The sequence below is a fragment of the Ochlerotatus camptorhynchus genome, unplaced genomic scaffold (genome assembly GCF_037179485.1).
Source record: "Ochlerotatus camptorhynchus isolate MF236.1 unplaced genomic scaffold, CSIRO-AGI_Acam_v1.1 ptg000140l, whole genome shotgun sequence".
Classification (NCBI taxonomy): domain Eukaryota; kingdom Metazoa; phylum Arthropoda; class Insecta; order Diptera; family Culicidae; genus Ochlerotatus; species Ochlerotatus camptorhynchus.
The window spans coordinates 2,272,174-2,290,880 of record NW_027040630.1 but is presented as its reverse complement, the minus strand read 5'-3'; the positions used below and the strand labels follow the sequence as shown (position 1 = coordinate 2,290,880).

The following is an 18,707-nucleotide window of genomic DNA, read 5'->3' as shown; positions in this document are numbered from 1 at the left end:
ATGAATGATTTTCGAGTAACATGAGGTAGCTCTTATACGCCTTTAACCTTTTATTTTCCCAAGCGTTGAAAGACGAGTGGTCAAAACACGGGCTCCGTAATCTCAACGTCCATTGTTCGGTTCCAGTCTGCTCCGATTTATTATTTTTTTGTCAACATTATTTTTCATAAGGCAAATCAATGAAATTCATGCTGATTTCTTGTGGCTAAAATTCATAAGTGTTTCTTATGGAATTCTTACGTTCTTTTGCATGTGTGTAGGGTCCAGCTTTGGGAGCTGACTTTCTGGCGTCGGTAGCATTGATACTCAATACGGAAATAAAGATCATAAAATCCCCTCGGTCCTCTTCTAACCGTTAATCTTTATTAAATGGACATATTATTTGAATGAAATTGTTAAAATATATTCTTGTTCGGCGGAAAACAACCAAACCGCGTTTTTTCATCAGTGATGATATTGGTGGTTACGTTGACTATGCAATCACGGACAGTGCTGTGGAGCCTGCTTAATAAACATTTTTCATGTCCCATCGAACTATTTTTTAATTTATTTAATTTAATAATAGTTTAGAATCGATTGACCATTCTAGGCAGCAATTATTGATTGATTGTTCTAAGTAGCGTGCTTGGAACATTTTCAAACCCTTACATATTGTATTCACATCATAGTACAGCTAGTATGAGTATCACTTATAGTTCTGTTTTGAATTGTTCGAGCACTGCTTTGAATGATTCGAATAGTGCCCGTGAAAATTTATCGAACGAAATTATTTTCAAGCTAACTATAAGTGAGCTGTATTACATGGCGACATTGAAAACACTTGCTTTTCCCGCATTTTGATCATTTACAAATGGGAAATAAGTTAAAGTAATTGATAAAATATAAGTGATTTTAGTGTTTTAATATACACAAACATATTTACATCAAAGACTCGTAATATTTTAAATTCAAAGCAAGAAATTGTAATCACAATATCTCGTAATTGATAAATTAGGTACAATGTTGTGTGCATATATGGTTTGACTGCTTCTTCTCATGGCGAATACACAACATAACAATTGTCTATCTCTTTCGTGATTTGCAGCTGATTCTCTATTCCTACACTTCAACATTGTGCTAGAGTAATGGTCTTATAATACTTCACACTACTACATGCTAATATTATCTTGGTACCTTAATGTGTTTGTTATCACAATAAAGCTGCAAGAAGACCGAGCAAAACATTATAGACTTTAAGTAAATTAAACACCATTTTGAGTGGTAGATTGAATATCAGTGGAATTATTTTCGATTCAAGTTTTCTCCATTAATATGACATAACAAGTTTTGCAGGTCAATGAGTTTATCTGAAACAAGATGTAAATCGTTTGAATTGAGCAAGTGAGTGAGGGATTTTTCCGAAGGGATAGTTTAATTTGCAATTTATGTGACGTCATCTTTCAGCTGCAATTTCTTTTTACATCATTCACTGACAAAGATATTTGTGTACCGTTTCGTGGGTTATTTTCGTTCAGGAATAGTGCATTTTGCTGAATTATTATGACTTTAAGGTATGTACTACCAGTGTTCCTAAGATAATCATGTCATACAGAGCAGAATGTTATTATTGATCTTTCGTTGAAAAAAATAAATAATAGTGGACCATATTCTTTTAGTTTACTTGTTATGTTTTATTGAATAATAGATGGGTTACAATGGATAATGTAACATTTTCACAGGTCGGTAATAAAATCTACATGTTATATGTTGTTGATTACGAGATCTAGCACGTAGTGGTGCTGTATAGTGTGTATTAGTGCCATACTGATGTCTAATCAAACCAACTCGAAAGGGTTACAATGCGGTCATAGTTTCTATAAGTGTATGCAAAATAAAGTGAATTCGTTAAGAAAACGCTAAAATTAATAAATCTTCTTGGACATATCGGTAAAAATCTGTGTATGCCAGTAAAACGATATGTTGTTTTTCGGTACGACGAACAAATAAGCTCACCTAAATGCACCACGTATAGGTGAAGAGGATGTGTGCTATGGCGTGTGAAGCTGCCTATCAAAAAGTTTAACGTAAGGATCTCTACTCGTAGATGTGTTATAACAGCCTTAATATGCAAAGTTGATCAAAAGCCATTGTTCGTAGAACAGTTAAGTTGATTGTTCGTTTCTACACAAACACAATTTTTTTATGTTTCTATGTTACTAAAATTACCACAAATACAGTTTTAACAACATTCCTTTTTTAATTCAATATTTTAATGTTACACCGAAAATAGTTTTCATGTAGCTTCCATTGAAAACGCACATGCTTTTCATCCATAATCAAAATTAATGGAATTCATCTGAATGATTTTTCATATGAATTTCATCGGCCTCATAATATTCATGTGATTTTGTGGTGGAATTTGCAGCTATGTGATCACAGGAAAGCTATGTGAAATTCACATGGATTTCATCCATTAGATATGTGATAAATTTTTTGAGTTTAGAATCATTTGGTTTTTGTTGTGTTCGCTTTAGCTATTATGTCTGAGCTGGAACTTTACCTCTACTCTCACCGTTAAGTTCTTATGCACATTTACAGTTATTAATAGAGAACATTCTAAGCCTACGCATTGTGTACAATGATGCTCTTTGTCCAGGGAAGTCGAGAAAATTTCCAACCCGAAAATATACTCGCCGGTCCGAACTCGAATTCATTGCCTCCAGCATGGTATGGTGCAAAGTCGACTAACCACACACTTGATTTTTAACTTTTCTAAGTTTATAACTTTTCAAGCGAAAGTGGCTAAACAATTAATTCAGTCCCATTCACGTAGAAAAAATAAGAAAGAACTTTCGACACACCATAGTTTTAACGGTAGGCTCAAAATAAAAGAATTGCATCTCGTTAACCTATACTGTCGTGAGACAAAAAAGTGACGTATACGCCACTTTGGGTTATAATTAGCGATTGAAATCAAACTACGATGAAAATTTAACTTTTTATCATTTAAATGTTCTTTAAGGTAATTGTTTGTAGAGTGCACAAATGGCCGGCAAGTACGCTATACTTGCACTTGCACTTTCACTTTTAATTTGTTGTTGTTTCTTTATTAAGGAGACTATCAGCGCAAGGCTGGTTCGTCTCCGGCCACTTGGAATTTCAATTATACAAATCTTAGAAATTAGTGCCTCATTTCACCTGAAATTGCTACTACATGTATTCTGCAGTGCAGCAAACATAAAGTAACAATTTCATTGTGGTACGTGTCGTGGAAGCTGTTATCTGTACAATTGAAGTTACGAAACAGTTACGAGAATAAGGATCTCACAGCGATACGCCTTGAGTATCGTTAAGCATTATCACACACATAATATATGCACATAGACGTAATATTTAATAAAAAAAATCCGCTATAACGAACCATCCGGTATTTGGTAAATTACGGTATAGGGGAAATGGTCCTTATTTGGGCCCATACATATATTCAGCAATCGCCTAAATTTTCAATAGCGACCAAAAATATCCATTAGTACCGTCCCAATCACGTGTTCATCTAGATAAAATTGATAAATAGCAGATTTTTAGCGATGGGCTCAATCTTAGATCCATTAGAGCCATTTCCCCTAGTTCAAAAATGTTGAAATAAACTGTTTATCAAAATTAAATCTCATGAACTATTATGTCCGAGGCTTCCTTACCCGAGCAGGAACGAATATATCGATACCTTAAATTTGTATGGATAAGCCTGACATAAGAGGTAAAATACCAAAAAAGAAAATGTTCCCACAATACCATTCCAATACCAAATTATGCAAATGCAATTCCAAAACAATACCATGCAGGTATTCTTTTGGTATCCAAACATAAATTTTTGATATTTACAAAGTATTTTGAATGCAAGTTTTTGGTATTATTCTTTGGTATTTCACCTCTTGCTTGTCATGCTGATCAACACCAAATTTTGGTATCAGGTCAGAATTAGGTATTCATTAGATATTTTCACCTGCTCTGGTAAAGATGATCATAGAAGATTAGAGATTTCAAATCTGCTTTTGTAATACATTCAAAAATCGGTTTAAGCGACCCACATTTTACTAAAGGCACTCTGTCTTTGCTTTGTCTTATTTTAGCAAACAATATATTCGCTTCTGAGCATTTCCACACCAACTGATGAAACGATTAGACTCTACACTCTCCGATTGCGTCTATTCACATTTTTATTTGAAAGCTTATCAAAAATGCTAACTTTTACATATTTTCATAAAAGTTGCACAAAAAGTTCTTAACTTTACCAATATGTTTTACGATTTGTGTAAATTTTAACCTCGATTTTAACACAAATCGTAAAGCATATGGTTAAATTGTATGGTTAAATCTTTTTATCATGGTCAAAATTGTTGCTAATTTCTTGTAAAAAAAATTCTCACAGGTTAAGCTTTGCTTTCTGAGCAAACAATTTACAAAAATAAATGTTTATCGTTTTTGAGTTACGATTTTTTGAAATTATCATGTTTAGAAATTTCGCTCATTACTCCAATACGACTAGATTACCCTGCGTCTCCATTGATACATATCGAATGAAACATGGTTACATTACTTACTTATTTCAATTTCTGATCCTAGACTACTTTTGCGTTATGTGTAAATAATAATTACTACAGTGATTCATAGCATAGGAATTCAAATAGAATATTTTTATATTAAATTTGGGTAGTACATCTTTCACGGACTGTTTGGAACTCCATATCTACTCCATATTTGGACTAGAATCAATGCTTTGATAAGACAATCTTATGGTTTCCAACTATGCACATGGCTGTTTTGAAATAAAATTCATTAATTTTTATTTTTTTTTATTTGTAGACATAAAACATGCTTAAAGATACTTTCAAAGCTACACAGAATGTTCTTCTTCTGAGAACGAGAATCGTTTCACAATAATATAATTTTCATTTTCTGGCACTAAACTATGATATGACTGTTCCGTAAATTTGTTTGGCACGATTATAACGGGTTTTAAGTTTTCTTTCCATCGCTTTATGATCTGCGTCTGAAAAAAAAGCCATAGTGCATTTTTGAATCGATTTTAGAAATTGCCCATGTATAAAGCTCTTTAGCAGTTGTAATGAAATGCCCCTGAAAACTTGCTTTAGCAGCATTTCGTTTCAAGACTCCTCCCAAAGCATCACATGGACCTTTACCTTGGCATATGGCGAAAAAGTTCCACTCCGCATCTATACCAAAATCCTTTTTCATGTGGCACAAATTAAAAGCTGTCATCTTATTTTTGTACTGACTGCCTGATCCATCTGAGAAAAAGTGAATTTTCTTAAGGCTGGTGATCTTACTCTTGATGAAATTTATACAATTAACTACGAATAATCGAACTGAAACATAGTTGTGTTTGGTGAACTCCGCGATTGCACATTGGTGAACTCCGCGAGTAAACATTACATCTTTGGTATGATCATCTCTATAATAAATAGCAAATGAATGTATAGTGCACTGTGCGTTTGCCCAATGAAATCCTTGTACAGCGTCTTGTACAACAAATGAAAAGTTTTCAGAAAAATCACATTTCGTTACTTTCAAGTTACTTTTGACATATTTCAAGTATTTACCTCTATGTTCAGCTATGAAATTATGTGGTGATAAATCGGATAACTTTTCCAAAAAACATGTCTATAAACTTTTGAGTTTCCAACTGCACTAAACCCATGATACAACGGTCAGCTTGACGCCATTGTTTAAATTTTAAGGATTCCACATTTCCATCGGTCAGGATAGTAACCATTTCTGAAGTCAAATTTTGTGTACCTGGGCAATGTTCACACATTTTTAACCAACACTGTTCTGTGGGGTTGGTGCAAAGAATTTAAAAAAAAAACAAGTCATGGTATGATTTCACATCAGCTGGAAGTGACTTTCTATCTTGAAGAGTTTTAAAAATTAATTTAACATTTTGGTGGTAAACACACACACAAACAGTATGTGTGCCACTCGTTCCTGCCAGAATGCAATGCTTAGGGCGGTTACTTGCAAACATTGAAAACCCTATTTTAGTTGCGGGATATTGATCCTTGAAAATGGCATAAACTTCTTGCAAATTACACAATACTAATCTTCGTTGTATATAAACCTTACCATCAACATTTTTTGTAATAACATAGTCGCGTTTTCCTGGACAGGCTCGGCTTATTTCGTCACTGATATAGAAATCACACACGAGTGATAAAGTTTCTTCTGCTCGTCATTATCCCCTTGTCCTCCTGTAGTGTTTTGGTTCGATCCGCCATATATTGAGAAACACCGAATTCCGTCGTTATTTTAAATGCTGATCAGCTTCTAGGTAAAGTCGTGATAATGCGATACTTCTCCTTACTATCATGAGTTTCTAGAAACTTTTCCTTGAGTTGCTGAATGATTTCATCATCGTTTGTAGTAGGCACACTGTCAGTACTTCTGATCGATTGTAAACTGGGTGCTTCTAGTGACTCTGAAAATGAAGTTAAAAAAACATATTTGACATTACTGTAAACACTACCTGCCTGACGTTACAAAGTTTTCAGAATGCTATAATGTGACGTCATGCTCGTTTGGCTCATGGCTACCAATGTAAATATATTTTTTAAATACAATATTCACCTTGGCTGTTGACAGCAGGAACTCCGGATGGTCCAGCGGTGGGCTCTTCGGGTGCGGGTCTATAAAGTTTGAGGTAGCAATTTCTGCATATGAAGGAACTGCCATCTAATTTCACTTTTTTCTTCACCGGATGAACTTGAAGAGCTTGGGTAAGATTCCTCTTTAAAGCATTTGAAACCCACAAACAACAACAAGAACACTTAAAATTCATAGTTTATAAAACACTGGCTGTACAGAACATCTTTGGATTAACAGAGCTTTTGTTTCCTTACTGATTATTTCACTTCTAAGTTCATCCTTAAATATACCACCATGCACCGAACACCTTACCAACCAAGTTTTCCGTATGTTTTTAGCATGTGCTCTGTCAAGGTAGCTATTTACTTGGTGAAGTATTCACTTTGAATAAACAAGCTTATAAAAGCAGAAGCAGAAAATTGATATGGATTATGTGACTATGTCAGCTATGTACCAATCGAGACGCAGGGTAATCTAGTCGTATTGGAGTAATGAGCGAAATTTCTAATCATGATAATTTCAAAAAATCGTAACTCAAAAACGAAGAAAAATACATTGCTGATTTTTTGATATGTTGTGTAGAAAAGCCTAAATTTAAAAATATATATAAAAACGTGTTACGCCCATTGTTTACAAACCATGAAAACGATAAAAAACAAATACAATCAAAATTCTTCTATACAAATTTTTTTTATATTTTTGCTGAAAAGTATTTTTAATAACCTTTCATAACCTTTGATATTTTAATCATTCAAATCGGTTCAATGGTTCAAAAGTTATGATTTAAAAAAAAATGCCTTTTTTGGAAAAAAATCGATTTTTTGACCACCCTAACATGGAAATGGTCACTCTAATGAGAAAATGAAAAAAATATGGTTCTAATATTTTTCGATAAGGAACAAAACTATCAATTGTTACGAAATTCTTAGAACCACTATATCGTTTTGCTATGGAATGGCTGTATATGAATTGTGAAATAATGTGTTGCTGGATCTGCAGTAGAGCTATCAACAGCATCAGAAAAGTGTATTTTGGTAGCCTTATTTGCTGTTTTGTTTTGATTTTGGTTCCGTTTCACATCGCTCCATTTTGCTTTACTTTATTCCATGCGCCAAATGACGTTTAAGCAAATTTCGTACATATTAGCGGGGCTTAAACTAAAAAGTGTTCAGATTGATAATGATCAAATTACCGGAGGTTCACTGATAAAGTATTTTGTACCTCAGCTAGGTATCTGAAAAACTTTCTAGAACATAATAAGCTTTTGTAGTCACTTCAAACAATGTAATGTTCAAACCACTGATTTATAGGGGTCGTCCATGAAAAAAGTCGATTTTACTGACTAAAATGTGCATTATGAAAAGGTAATGCCTTCAGCTAACTTCATTATAATAATGTTTTCTACAACTTTATTGGTAAAGACATCCATGCATTATATTGACACTTGGCAAAAAATTATTTATTATCTCACTTAGAGGTGAATTAACAAAGAAACAATAAACTTCAAAAGACAACATGAATTTATTTATTTATTTATTTATGACTAAACATCAACATGTGTTATTGGCCTCAATGATGTAACTTAAACTAAACATTAAAAGTACTAAAACTAAACATCAATAATTACAAAATATGAATATTACTAGACAAACTAAACTGATCTAGAAAAAAAAACGAACTAAAACTCCGGCGAAGCAGCTGGCGAGTCAGGTCAAATTCGAATAGTGCGAAAACCCTATTGAAGAGACCACCGATTGCGCCGAACATGCTATAATTAGTTCGCTGTATAGAGCTTTTTGACGTTTAATCGGCGCACACTACTGCACCATTTCAATTGAACGAGTGTGAGCAAGAGGGAAATAGATTAGTGGGAAAACAAACCGTCCATTCATTTGTGTGTGCTAGATAGAGAAAAACGATTAAACGTCAAAAAGGTCTATGGGCAGGCGCAGCATTGAATTATTCCTTAGCTTGCTCAAGCAGAACAGGGCAATCGGGCAATCGCTGCGTCCTTGTAAAATATCCGCAATTAGCAATGCCCTTGCTGTATCTCTTCGGATCGACAGGGGCTCCATATGGATCAGTTGCAAACGACTTTCGTAGCTAGACAATCGGAAGGGATCCGTCCACGGCAGTTTACGTAGCCCATATCTCAGGAACCGTCGCTGAACGGACTCAACTATTTCGACAGCGTTGTTGTAGTGAGGAGTCCAGACAACCGAGCAGTATTCTAATATGGCGGTAGAGCTTTGTCGACGGTATACGAGATGTGCTGCTTGAAAGAGAGTTGTGTATCCACCTAGGCCCTTCATTTGACTGACGCGCTCAATTTCAGGGCCTAACAAAACATACCAGAACTTAATAGTCTCTTTCTTGTTCGAAAAAGAGATAACCGAGCATTTGGACGGGTTAAGCTCCATATGATTCAGAATACACCAATCAGTAAAAACATTCAGCTGACGTTGAAGGAAGCAATAGGCTTCAATTGAGTGAATTCGAAGTAAGCTAAACGTGGTCCCTCAATTACCACATTCACGTCGTTGAAGTAAATCAGGAAAATCAGTGGTCCCAGGTGACTACCCTGGGGTATGCCGGACGTGGCAGCGAAAAACTTTCTAGAACATAATAAGCTTTTGTAGCCACAACAAAAAATGTAATTGATTTATAGGGGTCGTCCATGGAAAAGTCGATTTTACTGACTAAAACGTGCATTATGGAAAGGTAGTGCATTCAGCAAACTTCATTATAATAATGTTTTCTACAACTTTATTGATAAAGACATCCATGCATTATATTGACACTTGGCAAAAATGATTTATCATCGCAGGTGAATAAACAAAGAAACAGAAAACGTCAAAAGACAATATGAATTTATTTATTTATTTATGACTAAACATCAACAGGCGTTATTGATGAATTTAAGCAAATCAGGAAAATCAGTGGTTCCAGGTGACTACCCTGGGGTATGCCGGACGTGACAGCGAACGCAGCGAACATACGGGCCTGGTGATCACCTATGACAACAGTAAGAGAGCGATCGGTGAGGTACGACTGAAACCATTGCAAAAGGCAGCCGTGGATACCAATCCTGTCCAGTTTTGCGATTGATATGTGATGATTCATGAGTTATTCTTATTTTAGATTTGCTTCTGTTTTCTGCCGTGCCCACACAGCAAAAAAATAATTTTGATATCACGTCAAAGTGGATGCACTACAATTATGTCGAAAATATGGTGTAATATTACTTGCTAAAAAGGACAAAATTATCATTAATACAATGCATGAACTAACATTACGCTGCTTTTACTGCATTTGTTTATTTATGTGGTCATAAAAATTACATGAAATTTTCGACATGATTGTAGTGCATCCACTTTGATGTGATATCAAAATTATTTTTTTGCTGTGCACAATTTACTTAAGGTAAAGGGAACACCACTTTAAGTTAGAGTGAAGCCAAGACTGAACTGTCAAACCAGCTACCTAGGGCCCATGCATTAATTATGTCACGCTAAATTGAGGAGAAATTTACCCCCCCCCCCTTCGTGACGTATTTCCTATATCTAATGCATTGCTTGTCACAAAATCTTATACCCCCACCCCAGAGCATGACATATTATATGCATCAACCATCGTGAAAACCGAAAGCTTACAGCTAACATTTTTCTAAAAACATTGGAAAAAATATCAAAAATCTTTAAAAAATTGTTTTTTTTTGTGGGATTTTAAAGGAAATTTACGTGTAAAAACATGTTTTATATGTTATTATGACAAAAAGTATCAACAACCCCAAATATCGACTTATCGGTTTCGTTTTGAGGCCATCTTTTTTATGATGATATTGAAAAAAAAGTTTAGGTGTACATTTTTTCAAGAACCTAAAGAAATAAGTAATGGATCAATGAAAATGCTGAGGTTTTGACAGAACTATGCTGTGGCTACCTCAGTATTTTACATTTGATCATCCATATACAGTAGTGCCAAAATCATGCTGTGGTGGGTTAAAAACTTGACCATCTAAAATGATCAATTCATGCAACAAGTTTTAGAATGAAGATTTTTCAGCACGGGTCGTACATTTATCGATACCTAATGTATACGGATAATTACGACGAGTGCTGAAAAAATCGAGTTTTGCAACGAGTTGCATATATTTTTTTTGCAATATTGAAAAATTTACGTTGTTTTAATTATTTCTATTTGTATAGAACGCAGTTTCAGGAGTAACTGTATATGAACGTCCATGCGTATGACTTTCTGATCAAGTGGGTTTATGAAATATGACAATCACAATTTTTCAAGCTGTCGGTCGGCAAGGCTATTCTTAGCAACGTGCTAAAAAGTCTTTTGTGCACGCTTTTGAGTGCGAAAAAGTAACTTTTTCGTACTATTAGTTTAGTTGAAAAAGTTGGCCATCATGTTAGTCTACTGGATGATGAAAAACAGGTATTATGATAAGAAATTGCAAAAATCTGATTTTCTTAGTTTTTTTTTTTAATTTCTTTTCCAATATTTTTAGAAAATCAAATCGTGCCAGATTTATTTGCTTCATGCTAATAATCTGTTTAAAATTTCCGTAAATATTACATAAAATATTTTTTTAGGGTTGAGGCATATGATACAAATAGAATAGAATTACATTGTTAGAATAAAATTGAACAAAAAATTTGGCACTCCCGAAATACATGCAAAAGGTCCTTAGAGCGTTTGTTTCGGTTGGGTTAGTCTTTAAAATATCTCAGTATGAAAAATATATCGTAGAAACAAAACTTTGTTCAAGAACCCCCGATGATAAATTCATTAGTAGTCTCTAAATGACGGGAAAAGCTCCTCTTTGGAATGATGAAAGATTCAGGAGTGCCGATTTTTTTAATGTAATGGACGAACACGGTGGACCTGTGCTTTTACATTTTGTTTCTCGGCAACCATTGCACCAAATTCGACGACGATTTTGTTTGTTTTAATGTTAATCTAACAAAGACATCGTGGCCACAAGAATTGCCAAATTAATTACATCATTCCCATAGAATAAATTTTAAAATTCGCTCTGTACTAGCTCTGGAGATGTGGCCGGAACGGTTGAGTACAAATCTGATGACTAGAAGCGATTTGAAACGTGTCAAACACATAATGCGACACCTCAAATCACATGATAATTTGCAAAACAAGATTAATGGCAGCCCCAGTGAGCGCCAAGAACCACTTTCGAAACGCTGTTGCCTTTAACAAATCGATGCAACATTTTATTAGGACTGCTCTTGTATACAATGACTTCAACCGCCGATTTTTCGCAAATAAAAGATCACTCCTGCAAACTAATCACCTGTCAACTGGAAACATTCCTCTACTGTTAGGTGTTGTTAGTTTGCCTGTGTGAACTTTTATTCGCGAGAGATTCGATTGGTATTACAGGTATCGGTAGATGTCCCATTTCATCTAACGGCCTTTTCGAGTAATGGCAAAACACTGCATATTATTCAATATAAACATTTTTTAATACAAAACGTTACAAACACTGCAACAAATTGGTGCATGAGATCCATGCATCAGTATCGAAAAAAGCGGAGTATTTCAACTCCTTAATCTCACAGACTAAGATTTCGCTTTATGTAATTCATGCTTGTGGTTTGATTTTTGATCAAAGTTAATTTGCGAGATTTTATTATGAACAGTCTATTTGATGGATCCTTCCTTAAAAGTTTTCCACAGAAAATAATCGAATTCATTTTTATTGTTTCATAGATTTGGGCATTGCTCGTTTCAAACATTAATTGATTTATTTCCTTCGAGCATATTGTGATACAAAAAAATGCATCATGTGAATGTGGGTTTCAATCAAACACAAGTGCAAGGATACATGTATTTTTACATTTGTCCACGTACGAATAATCATGGGTAAAATTGACGCGTGTTCATTTCATTCAAGTCAACGAGCTAGGCACTCATACCAACGCGTACGAACTCGAGTTTAGTAAACATCGAACCAAAACAATATCGCTAGCATCCAAATGAGAAATCGTTTCAATACTTAGCAGACGGAGTGCATCACAGGACCAATCAGTTCTTGTCGCGAGTTTTATCGTTTTTTTCATTTGCGATGGATCAAAGTGCATACATTGGATATCGGTAGTTCAGTGCAAAGTGATAAAAATAAATGATTCATTTAATATTGTTTAACAATGAAATGTTATAAAAAGTGCCACAAAATGTTTTAGACACAGTCTGCGCCGTAGGAGCCATCTTTGTTTTCAAACGACCTTGAAAGTTATTTCACGTTCAACATAGGAATTTTTCGTTGTTCAGAATGTAAGTTGACATCTTTGAATGATTTTCGCTCTGAGAATAGTTTTCCCGATTGTTCTGTGCTTTGTGAAACATTTGATTTTTTTATGTCAGTAACAGCTGATTCACATGAATCGAACGTAACTTTAATTTGACTTTTGAGGCCTCCTTCTGAGTACCCATACTCACACATGGTGTAGTGAAGAGTGTATTGTGTTCAGACATTCAGCTAACATGAGTGTATATACAGGAATGTAGGAGTATGAATTTCCCATGCTACAAGTCATGGCATAACATTGGTATTGGTTGTTTTGACTGCGTGCACTTGTATGTTGCATCGAACCGGTTTAAATGGTGGTAGTTCATACTGATAACTGATCCGTGCAATATAAGCATTGCAAATACGCTCGAAAGTATTGCATTCGTTTGTACAAAAAATTATATTATTATATATATATGTGTTTATTAAAAATGGTAGCTCTTTGACATTATGCATCTTTGAGGTAAAATTTAATATTATTACGTTAATAACAACTAATAATTTGAGTAAAATATGAATTTCGTAATAGTGACAAGTGCATCAACAAGTTCGTAAGTGCGTGAAAGTTAGTTTTCGTATGGTTTACATTTTATTCATTCGTATTGGTGTACCCTTGTTTATAGATCGGAAAAAAATAGAGTAGAGTGCACTAGTGTATGTTTCGGAATGATTCGCAATCTTTGCAATGCAATACGGTTCTTGGTTCATTCATTTTTCACCGTGGAGTTGGCCGTCAATGGCTGCTACTTTATAACAGTGTAGTTTTCTGATGGTTCATGAGAAACCTTTGGCCTATTGCCTACGTTGACCATATTTAACGATTTTAAATCGCATGTATCTATTTTTCACTTTTCGAACACCACACATAAAATGAAGTCGCCACTTTTTTCAATATAATTGATCTCGTCTCGGTTATCCGTTTTCCGTCATTCGTGACTTGTCCGGGTATGAAATTTTAATGTGTGACTATTAGTTATGTTTTTAATATTTTCAGCACATACATATTTGTATAGACTATTCGGATTTGGAACTTTTGTTTAGAGAGCTTGAACTGTGATTTTTTGTTTTGAGTTTTTTCCGGAATAGACGAAATTTCACATATCCCCTGAAATTTGTAAGATTCAGGTTTGGAAGTTTGGCAAGCAATTAAAATGTGATGTTTTAAAGAATTTTTCCTTCTTTCAAACATAAGTAGTTCTTTACAGCTATACTGGTGTCGTGAGTTTTGGCATCATTAATAAAACATGCCATCACATTATTTTTGCTTCGTTCGTTTCTCACACCAATCTATGAGACTCGGAGGTTTTATTTTTCGGTATTGAAGAAATTTTATGGATACACACAGACATTTTATAGAACTTTCGAAAATTCAGGTTAGGGATTTTGGTAAGAAATCAAAATGTAATGTTTTTTTTTAAAATTATTTTCCTTCTTTTAAACATGTACAGTTCTCCGGAGTTTTATTGTTTTCATGATTGGCACCATTTACTAAATTAGCTATCAGATTATTTTTCCTCTTTCAAAAGCTGATAATTTTTTCTATTGAAATTGGCTAAGATTTTCTAAAGCGTTTTTTGTTTTGTTTTTTTTTTCGGACGTAAGACGGAATAATAATATTCTTCTTATTAATTATTTTTTTAGGCATTATCTAATAAACTTTACTATGTCAAGATTTCTTATTTATCCGTCTATTATTTTTCCTAGATTCGGCCCAGTGAAAATTCAGCCTGATGACCATTCGGCCTTATTACCCAGTATCGGAACTTAATGAAGATAATACATTTTCATTTACTTTGTTGTTTTGAAATCGTACGAAACTGTCAAACTCACAATGAGCTTTTGTAAAACCAATTTGTATATTATCTATAAAGCAAAAAATGTTTAGTCGAGAATTGCATTATTCATTGAAGATTCTTTATGAAATGGAACCGCAGATTATGTAGCCATGTTTTTGTGAAATTTAATTACGTGATATGCATTACATATAACATAGGGAAAATGGATGTAATGTCGGCCTAAATGTCCCTTATTTGGGCCCATACATAAATTCAGCAATCGACTAAATTTTCAATAGCGGCCAAAAATATCCATTAGAACCGTCCCAATGACGCGTTCATCTAGATAGTAAATAGCAGATTTTTAGCGATGGGCCCAATCTTAGATCCATAGGCCAACATAAGAGCCATTTCCCCTATCATTCATATGAAGGAGGGATGCATTAAGAGTGAAATTAAATATAGTATTTTTTTAAATCTAAAAATATTCTCAAATTTTAATATTTGTGTGGCTTATTGTTTTAGAGGTTCTGTCGAGTCACATATTTACCAAAAGCTGAGATTCTGAGTAACAAGCGATTTTTTAAAGTTACCTATTTATCTTATACTTTCAGCATCAATCAAATTCTCAAATCATCAAAAAGAAAACCACATCTCTTTAGTTTTGTTGAATTCAATCATAAAGTGTTTTTACTGACTTTTCGTATGAAAAAATTGATTCAAACCAGTTTAAAAACGGTTTGGATAACATTGTAAGAAAAACTAATTATGAAATGCAAATACCCTTATAATGGTTTTAAACTGAGGTTCTGGCAGCTTTCTATAGTGTGGGTCTCCCTGGATGCTATGCGGTTTTATGATGGTTGGAAAGAAGCCCTCCTAGTACAAATAGTTTTAAATAAACTATTGCAACGGTCCTACATAGTGGTTAGCATCCATGCGTTGCACGTTAAAGGTCACGCGTATCATATCATCCTAGGCAAGTCACGAATAACCTAAAATGTGTTAAATTGGCTATAACACAAACAACAAATCTCAATGAAAACCATTACATAATTTTAAATGGTATACATGCGTTTATGTGCATCATATTCAACAGAAATTCAAACTACTTTTTTTTAACTGCGTGGTTTCAGCAGCTCCTTTCTTCTGAGAAATTGATCGCCACTGCCCTCCAATGTCAAACACCGTTCAATACATAGCAAAAAAAAGTGTTGCTTTTTTATTTTTCATACAAATTTTTAGTCAATGTTAAAACATGTAAATTAATAGGAGAACACATGTTATTCTACATCATTTACCTTGGAAGTTTACATGATGCACATGTAATCTTACGCATTTTTGGAGTAGTCCTTGTGATTCCTTGTAGAGTCCATGCTATACATGCACTTCCACTTCGAATTTTCAATTACACACATCTCGGAAAATAATGCCCCATGGAGTAACAGTCTCATTATGGTACGTATCGTAGAAGCTGATATTTGTGCAGTCAAAGTTTCGAAGTGGTTACGAGAATAAGGATCTCACAGCGAAACACCTTAAACAATATATATTTCCTAAAGTACAATGAATCAAATATGCTCAAATCCGGCTCATTGATGGCCAAAACATATTTATTAAAATCGTATCGAGTAGCCTTGGCCACAATGGTGAACTGTCATGATCCGAAAGTCGTAACTCAAAACTCAATCACTTTCTGCCATATGCGTCCACGTTGACCATTTTCGAATATGTTCGACAGTTTCTCCCAGGCATGGACTGTACGGCCATAGTTTGAATGCCGGCGAAGATATTTAATATTGTAAGGATATAGGTACTCTTGAAAGCCATTGCAGCAGCATGAACCCATTCCACCTTCTCGCCAAACAACGGTGATGTTTTACTCTTATTCGAAGCATCGACAGTATGTTTGCTTATTCTCTATCGAACAATGAACACCATTCGGCCGTCGCAACTTAATGACCTACAGTGTGGTGTTTAGCTGTTTTGGTGCTTCATTCATTTATGGATTCGCTTCTACCCGACTACGATGTCTGGAATCGTTTCGGCTCTTGTTCAGTATAGTGTGTGCGTTAGCAGAAAATCTCAATGGTAAAATTTGATTGAGCATTAATTAAGCGATCAGTTGATAGAATACACGAATGAAAGTGAGTTTTGTGTTAGTAGAACAGTTTCTTTTTGTGTAGATTAAAAAAAAACTTTAATTGAAAGTTCATGTTGAAGTAACCATTGAACGGTCCCGGAAAATGATCATAAGAGAACATTTAAGGTGATACAATGTACTCGATCGCTCAAAGCATCAACTCTAAATACATAAGATATCAGACACCTGTGCTGGTATAAACGCAACATAGGTAGGTATTACCTGATGTTTCGTCTTTAGTGCATAGAGTAGTGTCTAAAATCGACAGTGTTACGTGTTTTGCCGACTAATCGCCGTCTGTTTAGTTAGGAGGTTTGATATTTGGTGGACACATTCGGCCTGTCTTTGAATGCAGGAACTGATCGCCGTTGAATGCCAGCCGCGAGTATTTCAATGCAATAGTGTCTTGAGTCAAGGTGAATGTCTATAGAAATAAAAAAAAAAACTGAAAATAAAAGTGAAAGTGATTTTTTAAGTTTTGTCAAATTGACCCAAAAATATGTCCACGTGTGGATTTTAAATTGAGAATTTTTAAAGTAGTATATGACTATCAATTTATAAAATGATAAATTCATCTACTGTATGGCAGGGGTTTATTTAGATAAAAATATAGAACATTACTAATGACGATGATTATTAAATTAAAACCTGTCAGATCAAAAAGGGCATGTTTGGAAACTGATTTTAATTTTTTTTATCAATGTCAACCAGCTGGATTAATACAAAAACATATCTTATCATGATAGAGAAACCGAATTTCAGCATACTTTTAATTTTGCTCCAATAAAACATTGCTTATTGGCTACAGTTGCGTTCAGAACTAGTTTTTTTTTTATAAATATATATATTTATTAAGGAGTTTTGCAGTCCTGGGCTGGTTCGTCTCCGGCGATTCAGAACTAGTTGTTGCAAAATTTATAAATATAATACCATAAAGGCTTGATCCTCGGACACTGCCTACAATGCTCAAAACGGCACACAAATCTTGCTCATGGTCTTTTAGCATCGTTCAGAATCATCTCACATATTTATTATGTGGAAAAGTAAACATAATGTTTAATACAAATTGAAATGCCCGGATTAATATGAGTCGTCCGGTATTCGGTGCATTACGAATTGGTTGACCATAGGTTTAGGTCCACTTATGACAGTGTATTTTCGTGTTTGTTTTTAACGCATCGTTCCAGTATAATTCTGACTATTTCAAGGTTTTAGATGTCTTAATATCCTTTTGAAGATGCTCTTTACAATTGTTATTCAGCATCAGCAATCGGCATTCAATAGGTTGTAGTTGCGAACAGAGGCGCGTCCTCCTTTAAAGATGTGGGTGGGACAAGGTACTATGGTCTCATAAAACTTTTGGAATATTTTCGGAATCGTTAACTGGTTCCGGATATGTATGGCTGGAACTTGTTTTGGTTTGAAACTAAATGCGGCCTGAAATGACCATGAAATGTCATGAGAATTCAAAAACCAGTTCAATTGTAGAAATAATCAGAGCACTATATTGGCAACATACGACCAATGCCGGGAGCCTCCGGTCTCAGTTTCTGACTACTTAGGGCTAAAATCTAACAGCGTTACCTTAAATCACATGAGAATTCATCGATCTTTTCTCATCCTATGAACACTTTAGTCTGAATTTCTATTAGTAAGAAGAGTCAAATTTTATCATTGGAGCATTCATGCATTCATGACTGTCCCACTCAGGTATTTTTGTTCGTAGGACATGTCTCACCTGTCCCACCCACTCCTCGCGCCTCTGGTTGCGAACATGTTGATTTGGGTTGTTCTCGGTGAAAATCAAAATTTCTCATGTTGCCCA

At 34.6% G+C, this 18,707-nt stretch overlaps 1 protein-coding gene and 1 pseudogene across 3 annotated transcripts in view; one reads left to right on the top strand and one right to left on the bottom strand.

Moving 5' to 3' along the window:
- The first annotated feature begins 1,145 nt into the window (after positions 1-1,145).
- The window catches only part of LOC135700641 (uncharacterized), a 56,268-nt gene continuing 38,706 nt past the window's right edge, over positions 1,146-18,707 (top strand). The window contains exons 1-2 of one of the 3 annotated variants that reach the window (XM_065221207.1): positions 1,146-1,380; positions 1,444-1,550. The gene's annotated coding sequence lies outside the window, so the exon portion shown is untranslated. Of the gene's footprint in view, positions 1,381-1,443; positions 1,551-12,657; positions 12,949-17,069; positions 17,094-18,707 lie in introns of those variants that run through there. The other 2 variants (XM_065221206.1, XM_065221210.1) reach the window with 2 other exon arrangements.
- Positions 5,524-6,729, bottom strand: LOC135700667 (uncharacterized; annotated as a pseudogene).